Below are 8,744 nucleotides of genomic sequence, written 5' to 3' on the forward strand. Positions count from 1 at the left end.
ATGTTTGAAATTGTGACAAACCAGAAGACAAGATGCTTATTAGTATTGTTTGTGATTGTTGTTGTGAATTCTTCATCTTTGAATACATATTTTGGTTGGTTCATGAATTTTTCCATCTTTTAAAAATATTATTTTTTTAGTTCGAGCCTAATTTCATCATAGGCGATTGAATCACAATATTGCAATATTTTAAGTTACTTTTAAGATTAAAGATCGATGAATAAACTAATTACTACAAGTTCTTTTTATGCATCTTATTTTGATCTAGCACATAAAGTAATTACTGAGTTCGACAAAATTGAAATAAAATCAAATAAAATCACTCACACAAGTCAATAAAATTGAAAAACAACTAGCCTTATGACACTTCCTTCAACTCCAAGGGGCGGTAAACCAAGGATTCCTTCGCCCAAGACCCATGATCCAACTCCCAACATGGAATTGATAAGCTATAGAATCATTCCAAGAACCTCAATGGATGGGTTACAAACTCACATTACCAATCTCGACAACTGGACGTGTCACCGGCGTCAGAAGAACGACTGCATCAGAGCAAGTCCATGGGGATAGAAGATCCCGTTGAAGGATGATAGACCAACCGTAATCTTCAGCCCAACGAGCCAAGCTTTTGTACAAACAAGAACCCTTATATTAAAGAAATGAACATCTTGTTATACAAAATTTGGATAAATCAAGAGATAAAGCTAGAATTAGATTATGAGATCCAAGAAGTGAGAAGCAAGATTTGGAACCTTTTTCAAAATTGAGTCACTCCACAATCGAACTTGATCAAGGCTTGACTAAATAACTCAGATGCAATCTACCACAAGAATTGCATCAAACATAAAAACGACAAATATATGTTCAGATTTCTATAAGGGGGAACGTCTCAACTTAAGAGATCAATTTCATTGATCACAAATATGCTTTTACATAATAATTTGTGGGTATTTATAGTCTTCCCACAAAAAAAAAATAGTGGTCGTGATTTAATCTCGATCCCTTTAAATCTCCACAAAAGACCAAGTCAATTTGAGCATTACAAACTTTATGAAATTAAAATAATAAATAAAGTTTTCTAACCACTCATGAAATGATGCTTGCAACTTCATCCGCTACTTCAACAGTGCAAATATTTACTTATGAAATGACGGTTGAACCTAGCCTATCCAATTTTGTAGATGAAGTATGAATGTTTGTTGAATGTTCTTGGCCTTGGGTTGTGTAATAAGTCCAGTTAGAACACCGTGATTCTTATCATCATCCCCCTCTTCAAAAGGATTCGTCCTCGAATAAGACAAATCATCACCTACATCAAAGGGACTCAACTTAGCAACATTGAAAGTACAATGTATTGACAATTCTATGGGAAGATCAATTTTATTGTTCCATGCAATCAAATGATCATTTTACTAAATGTCTTACGGAGCATTTATAGTCAAATAAAGAATTAGGAATCCACGTTATCTTTAGATCTACAGACTCACTCCCAATTGAATTGAGCTATCTATGGTTAACATTATAATGAAAGTTCATGAGTAAAATTATTTACCCTAATTCATTGAAACTTTAAAAAGAAATCATCTCTAAATTTAGATAAGATAGTAAGTTATACTAATTGAATCAGGTGTGGTGAAGGTCGAACAAACACGTGACCTTCAAATCTTCAATATTACGCTCTCCCAACTAAGTTATTCCCGTTAACATTGAAAATGAAAATTTGGAAATTTTAAAAAGAAATAATCACTAATTTTAGATTGAATATTCGAGTTATGCAAGTTAGTCAACTTGAATTAGGTGCGGTGAACGTGGATCAAACACGTGACTTTTAGATCTTCACTGGTGCTCTCCAAACTTGAATTAGGTGCGGTGAACGTGGATCAAACACGTGACTTTTAGATCTTCACTGGTGCTCTCCAAACTTGAATTAGGTGCGGTGAACGTGGATCAAACACGTGACTTTTAGATCTTCACTGGTGCTCTCCAAATTGAGCTATCCTGCTAACATTAAAAATAAAAATTCATCGGTAATTTTAGATTGAATATTCGAGTTATGCAACTTAGTCAACTTGAATCTACCGCTAACATTAAAAATAAAAATATTTTCACTACTTCATTGAGATTTTAAAAAATTGAATAGTCAGGAGTCGAGTTATGTGACTTGAATCAGGTGCGGTGAACGTGGATCGAACACATGACCTTCATATTTTTAGTCTGACACTCTCAAAACTGAGTTATCCTCACTAATATTTGAAAAAAAAAATCATAAGTAAAGGTATTTCCGCTAATTCATTATATTTTAAAAAGAAATAATCACTAATTTTAGATTGAATAAAGTTATGCAACTTAATAGACTTATGCAACATAAACCAAGTGCGGTGAACATAGATTAAACATGTAACCTTGAGATATTCATTCCCAACTGAGCTATCCCCGCTAACATTAAAAATCAAAATTCATGTGTAAGGGTATTTCCGCTAATTCATTATTTATTGAAATTTTAAAAATAAATAATAACTAATTTTTTATTGAATAGTTAGCTTATGTAAATGGAAACTGGTGCGGTGAACGTGAAGATTAAACACGTGACCTTCAAATCTTTAGTTTGACACTCTCCCAACTGAGCTATCCCCGCTAAGATTAAAAATAAAAATTCATAAGTAAAGCTATTTCCACTAATTCATTATATTTTAAAAAGAATTTATAATCAACTAAACTATAAGATATAATGAATGTCGATCAAACACAAGACCTTCCAATATTCAATCTGATGCTCTCCCAACTAAGTCATTCCAGATAACATAAAAAAATGAATAATCACATGTTTTAGATTGAATAGTCAAGTTGTGCAACTTAGTCAACTTATGCCAGTTGGATAAAAAACGTGCCATATCTTCCTCTAATTCATATAGATTGAGATTTTAAAAAGAAATAATTGCTAATGCAATGAACGTGGATCAAGCACGTTATCTTTAAATCCTCCTCACTAATATTAAAATTGAAAATTCAAAAAGTAAAGGTAAACTTATGCATAGATTGAGATTTTAAAAAGAAATAATTGCTAATGCAATGAACGTGGATCAAGCACGTTACCTTTAAATCCTCCTCACTAATATTAAAATTGAAAATTCAAAAAGTAAAGGTAAACTTATGCATAGATTGAGATTTTAAAAAGAAATAATTGCTAATGCAATGAACGTGGATCAAGCACGTTACCTTTAAATCTTCAATATGACGTTCTCCTCACTAATATTAAAATTGAAAATTCAAAAAGTAAAGGTAAACTTATGCACAAAGTCCTCTAATAATTCATTGAGATTGAGATCTACTCACTAATAACACTAATTTTAGAGTCAAGTTATGCAACTTAAACAAAGTGCGGTGAACGTGGATCGAACACGTGACCTTTAGATCTTCAGTCTGACGCTCTCCCAACTGAGCTATCCCCGCAATCATTAGAAATAAAAATTCATCTGTATAGGTATTTTAGCTGATTCATTGAGATTTTAAAAAGAAATTATGACTAATTTTCTATTGAATAGTCAGGTTATGCGAAATAGGTGTGGTTAATGTGGAGATCGAACACGTGACCTTCAAATATTAAATTTGACTCTCTCCAAACTGAGCTATCCCTGCTAACATTAAAAATGAAAATTTTTAAGTAAAAGTATTTACGCTAATTAATTGAAATTTTAGAAAGAAATAATCACTAATTTTAAATTGAATAGTCAAATTATGCAAGATTGAACACGAGACCTTTAGATCTTCAATCTAATGCTCTCTCAACTGAGCTATCCACACTAACATTAAAAATGAAAATTCATCCGTAAAGGTATTTTCACTAATTCATTTTAATTTTAAATAGAAATAATCACTAATTTTTAATAAGATATTCAAGTTATCCAACTTGTATAAGGTGCGGTGAACTAGAACACGTTAGGTATTTTCGATAATTCATTGAGATTTCAGAAAGGAATAATGACTAATTTTAGATTGAATAGTCGGGTTATGCAACTAGAATCAGGTGCGGTGAACGTGGATAACAAACACGTGACCTTCAACTCTTCAGTCTGATACTCTCCCAACAGAGTTATCCCCGCAAATATTAAAAATGAAAATTCATAAGTAAAGGTACTTTCGCTAATTCATTATATTTAAAAAAGAAATAATCACTAATTTTAGATTGAATAAGCAAGTTGTGTTTTTAGATTGTATAGTCAGGTAATAAACTTGTATTAGGTGCGTTGAACATGGATAAAACATGTGTGACCTTCAAATCTTCCAACTGAGCTACTCTTGCTAACATTAAAAATGAATATTCATCAGTAAAGGTATTGGGTACGCTTCTGGAAATTCAACAAAAGGCAATAGTATTAGACCGAGATGCCATCAGTAAAGGTATTGGGTACGCTTCTGGAAATTCAACAAAAGGCAATAGTATTAGACCGAGATGCCGATTTAAATCTCGCTTCTGAAAAATTCAACAAAAGGCATTGGGTACGCAGTTATAGTACGACATTCCTCCCATAAACAGATGGTCAAACAGAAATGCTCAAGAAAATATTGGAAGAAATGTTGAGGAACATTCCTCCCATAAACAGATGGTCAAACAGAAATGCTCAAGAAAATATTGGAAGAAATGTTGAGGACATATGTGATCGATTTAGGAGGAAGCTGGGATAAGTACCTACCCTTTATGAAATTCTCTTATAATAATAGTTGCCAAGCAACCATAAAAATGGCCACATATGAGGTTCTCTACGGACGAAGATTTTAATCCCCTATCTTTTGGGAAGAAGGGGGGCAAACTTGAACTATTGGACCAGAGTTATGCAAATTACCAACGCCACAGTCTAGAAGATTAAAGCTAGGATACAAACTGCACAAAGCCGAGAGAAAAGCTATGCAGATCTAAGGCGCAAGGACATGGAATTGTTGGTAGGGGATCATATATTCTTAAAGGTAGCACCCCATGAGAGGGGTGCTCAGGTAGGGTAAAGAGGGGAAGCTAAGCGCTAGGTTTATCCATCCCTTTGAGATATTAGAAAGGATTGGATCTAGAATCGGGCAATGCCCAAATTTGTCTGTAGTACGTAATATCTTTCATGTATCCATACTACGGAAGTATACCCTAGATCCTTCGCACGTACTGGCTCATGAAACTCTCTTCTTGAGAGATGACCTAACGTATAAAGAAGACACGATTCAAATAATAGACAAGAAAGTCAAAAGATTGAGAAACAAGGAAATCGCTCTTGTTAAGGTCCTATGGAAGAATCATAGAGTAGAAGAAGCCACTTGGGAAACAGAAGGCAAATAAGAACCTTGTACCCTGGCCTATTTTAGAATAAGCACTTTCGATGACTGAAAGTTTTCAAAGGAGAGGAGAATTTGCAACACTCAAGGTCTCCAATAAGAGACCGTGTATAATCCTGACTAAGTTGTATTTAGAAGCAAAGAACGAGTAGAATTTAAAAAACATTGAGAAGATGATACTTTTTCTAATTTTTATAAACTTCCCGAATCATTAAATTTTTTATAGAATAATAATTACAAGGGGCTTAAAAAAGAAAGGCTCCGATCGAAGAAGACATTTCTGGCAGAAGATTCAAAAAAATCAAGAATGAAATTATAGAAATTCTAGATGTTTCAATGGTAGTGAAAAATCTGTCTATAAATTATGAATTAGGGTAGACTATTAGGGGCAAGAAGCAAGCTTAATCGAGTACCCAATCGAGAGATACAAGTTTTTTGTTTTGGGGTATCGTGTTCATGGGTTTACCTCGAATTTGAGAACTAGTCCACTGTTCATTTCCAAACTTGTTCGTGCACCATCTAAATAAGTTTACCCATAAGTTTGGTGAAGGAAAGAGGTCCTCAAAGTGCTAGTAGGTTTTCCCACGAATCAGTCCATGTTAGGTTACCCTCTAACGTTTTCCTAAGCTAAAACCTCAACCCTTAAAGCCTAACCCAAGACATTATGTATAAACCTAAGTTCATCAATAATCCATGTACCAAGTACATAGAACTATGTGAATAACGTGCTAAATAAGTTGATAGGATCCATACCCATAAGTAACCATTATTTGCCCATAAGTTCTTCTTTTGAGTCTGCTTCTTATTTTGTGTTTGTAACGATTATGTATATGTAACACCCCAAACATGAAGAAAATTAGCTCCCATAAAAATAAACCACTCATGAAAGACCCAAAGGATAGAAAGAAAAAAATTAAAGTTTTAAGCAAGAACAAGGGACTTAGTCAATTGAGTACCCTAACAAGTGATTTCAAGGATTGGAAAGGAAAAAGTAAATGAAAAAGGCAAAAAAGTCATTTTATCAATTATAAAAAATCTTTCTCGATTTGTAATTCCTTATGTAGAAGGAATCTCAAGATTCAAAAATAAGGGGGAAATGAACAAAAAAAAATGAGGAATTTGTAGAAATATTATGCATTTTTCGAGAAAAATAATAATAAAATATTCGAAATGCTTCCATAGAAGACCACGAAGAAAAATAACCTCGAGAGCGTGCCGAATTGAAGAAAATAAGTTTCAAAATTAAATTGGGGATAAGAGTCGAATTCCTATCTATGATCTTTTTTCCTTCAAATTAAGGATTCCTCTAGCTTCAAAGGAAGAAGTTGAGTAAACTTGATGAAAGAATTGAGAGCTGAAACGTCGTAGAACAAGCTACCCAAGAGATCGAAAATCTTGTGTTTTGAGTGAGTTGCATACTGAGTTCAATTTCTAGAAATTAAGGTCCTAGACTCAAAGACATTCCTCTAAACCAATTCTTTTAGCCTGAAGAAAGGATATGAAAGAGGTTCAATAAAGAAATAGGGCCTTGAAACCCCTAGAATGGGCTACCAAATAGAAAATCCTTTGTTTTTTCTCCAGCGATAAATCAGATTTTGGACGAAATTTGGAAGCGAATATCTTAGGCTACGATCTACGAGAAGGTATCAAATCAATCCCTAACCCTTCCTTGTAACACTCATCTTCTTCCTATTTAGAGGAAGAAAACAATGATATGACTAGTTCAACTAAACTATCCAAGTCAACTCAAAATTTGACCTTTTCTTGGGTTTTCTCAATTTTAACCCTATTCCAGACCGATTCTCATAAAAACATTATGGTTTCATAAACTAGACACAATAAGGAGTATGTGGAAGGAAATTTGAAGTAATTCAGATACTGGAAGCTCAAGAATAGAGGTCCCAAACGTCAGCGAAGAGGCAAGTAGCCACCTTGACTCTTTGTTAAGAAATACTTGTAGAAATCGCTTGAATTTTCATATGAACCCTAAACCAAGTATGAATTAAGAATATATGAAAAAAAAAACCCAAAGAACCCTGAGTTAAGACCCTGAACCGATCAAATATCTCGAGATTTATGTAATGTTAAAATAACCCACTATATGAGCTCTGTTGCCCATCAAATTTTAATACTGAGCATATTATAGTATATTGAGATTGGATATGAATTTTGGTGGTCATTGGATAAGGATAAGTAGGTGAACCAATAAACGGTGTAAAATGACCATAATGCCCCTAAGGAAATTTACCTTCAGCTCATGACCTAGATGACCTTCAAATGCTATGAAATTCATCAGTAGATCTTATTTTATAAAATCTTATATGAATCCTTATCCCAAGAGGTTATATAAGGTAATGAAGTTTGGGAGTTATTGGAAAACTTTAGTTAGCGAAACCAAGACATGGGAGAAAATGCTATCCATATGACTTTTGCCATGAAGCACGATGTTTATAAATTTTGTAGTCATTGTTGCCAATGTTTGGAAAGTATGGTAGATAAATTGGGTACTAAATTATTGTTTTCAACTGCATGTCATCTGAGGTGGTTATTGGTTAGAGCTATTATTTATAAGAATTTTAAGTCATAAATTGGGTAACAAATTATTGTTTTCAACTGCATGTCATCTTTAGATTAATGAGCTGGTTAATAGAGCATTACGAGCATTGCTTAGGGCTATTATTTGTAAGAATATTAAGTCTTGGGACAAATGTATGCCACTCATTGTTCTCTTTTTGAAGTTGTTTATGGATTTAATCCACTTACGTGTCTTGATTTGCTTTCTATCATCTAATAGTTTTGTGAGTAAAGCAGCCACAAGTAATGCAAATGAGATCAAAACATTGCATAAAGATGGGAGTGAGACAATTGAGAAACAAAATTTCAATGTTGCTTCGGAATGAAATCATTTTTCAACCTAGTAACTGGGTTTGGATACATTTTCGCAAGGAGTGATTCTCATCTCAAAGGAAGACAAAGTTACATCCAAGAGGGATGACCCTTATCAAGTTCTTTAAAGAATTAATAACAATGCATATAAAATGAATTTCAGCACATCCTACTTTCAATGCTGCTGACTCGAGTCCTATTGATGTAGGTAATGATTTTCTGATTCGATGACGAATCCTTTTGAAGAGGAGGAAGATGATAAGAACCACGGTGTTCCAAATGTTCCAACCATACCTATTACACGATCCAAGGCTAAGAAGATTCAACAAGCATTCATTCTTCATCTACAAAATTGGATAGGCTCGGTTCAACTATTATTTCATGTGTTACAAGCTTATTAGATTGAGGAAGAACCATTTGGAGCTTCAGAAGTGAATATTTACACGGTTGAAGGAGTAGATGAAGTTGCAAGCATCATTACATGAGTTGTTAGAAAACATTATTTATTTTTAATTTCATAAAGTTTGTAATGGTAGAATTAT

General features: G+C 33.5%; 1 non-coding gene across 1 annotated transcript; it reads right to left on the reverse strand.

Annotated features, from left to right (window-relative positions):
- Nucleotides 1-3,377: 3,377 nt before the first annotated feature.
- Nucleotides 3,378-3,450, reverse strand: TRNAF-GAA. The gene has a single exon. It is a non-coding gene; the product is annotated as a tRNA-Phe (tRNA).
- Between the last annotated feature and the right edge of the window lie 5,294 nt (nt 3,451-8,744).

The sequence above is a fragment of the Cucurbita maxima genome, unplaced genomic scaffold (assembly GCF_002738345.1).
Source record: "Cucurbita maxima cultivar Rimu unplaced genomic scaffold, Cmax_1.0 Cma_Scf00435, whole genome shotgun sequence".
Lineage (NCBI taxonomy): Eukaryota > Viridiplantae > Streptophyta > Magnoliopsida > Cucurbitales > Cucurbitaceae > Cucurbita > Cucurbita maxima.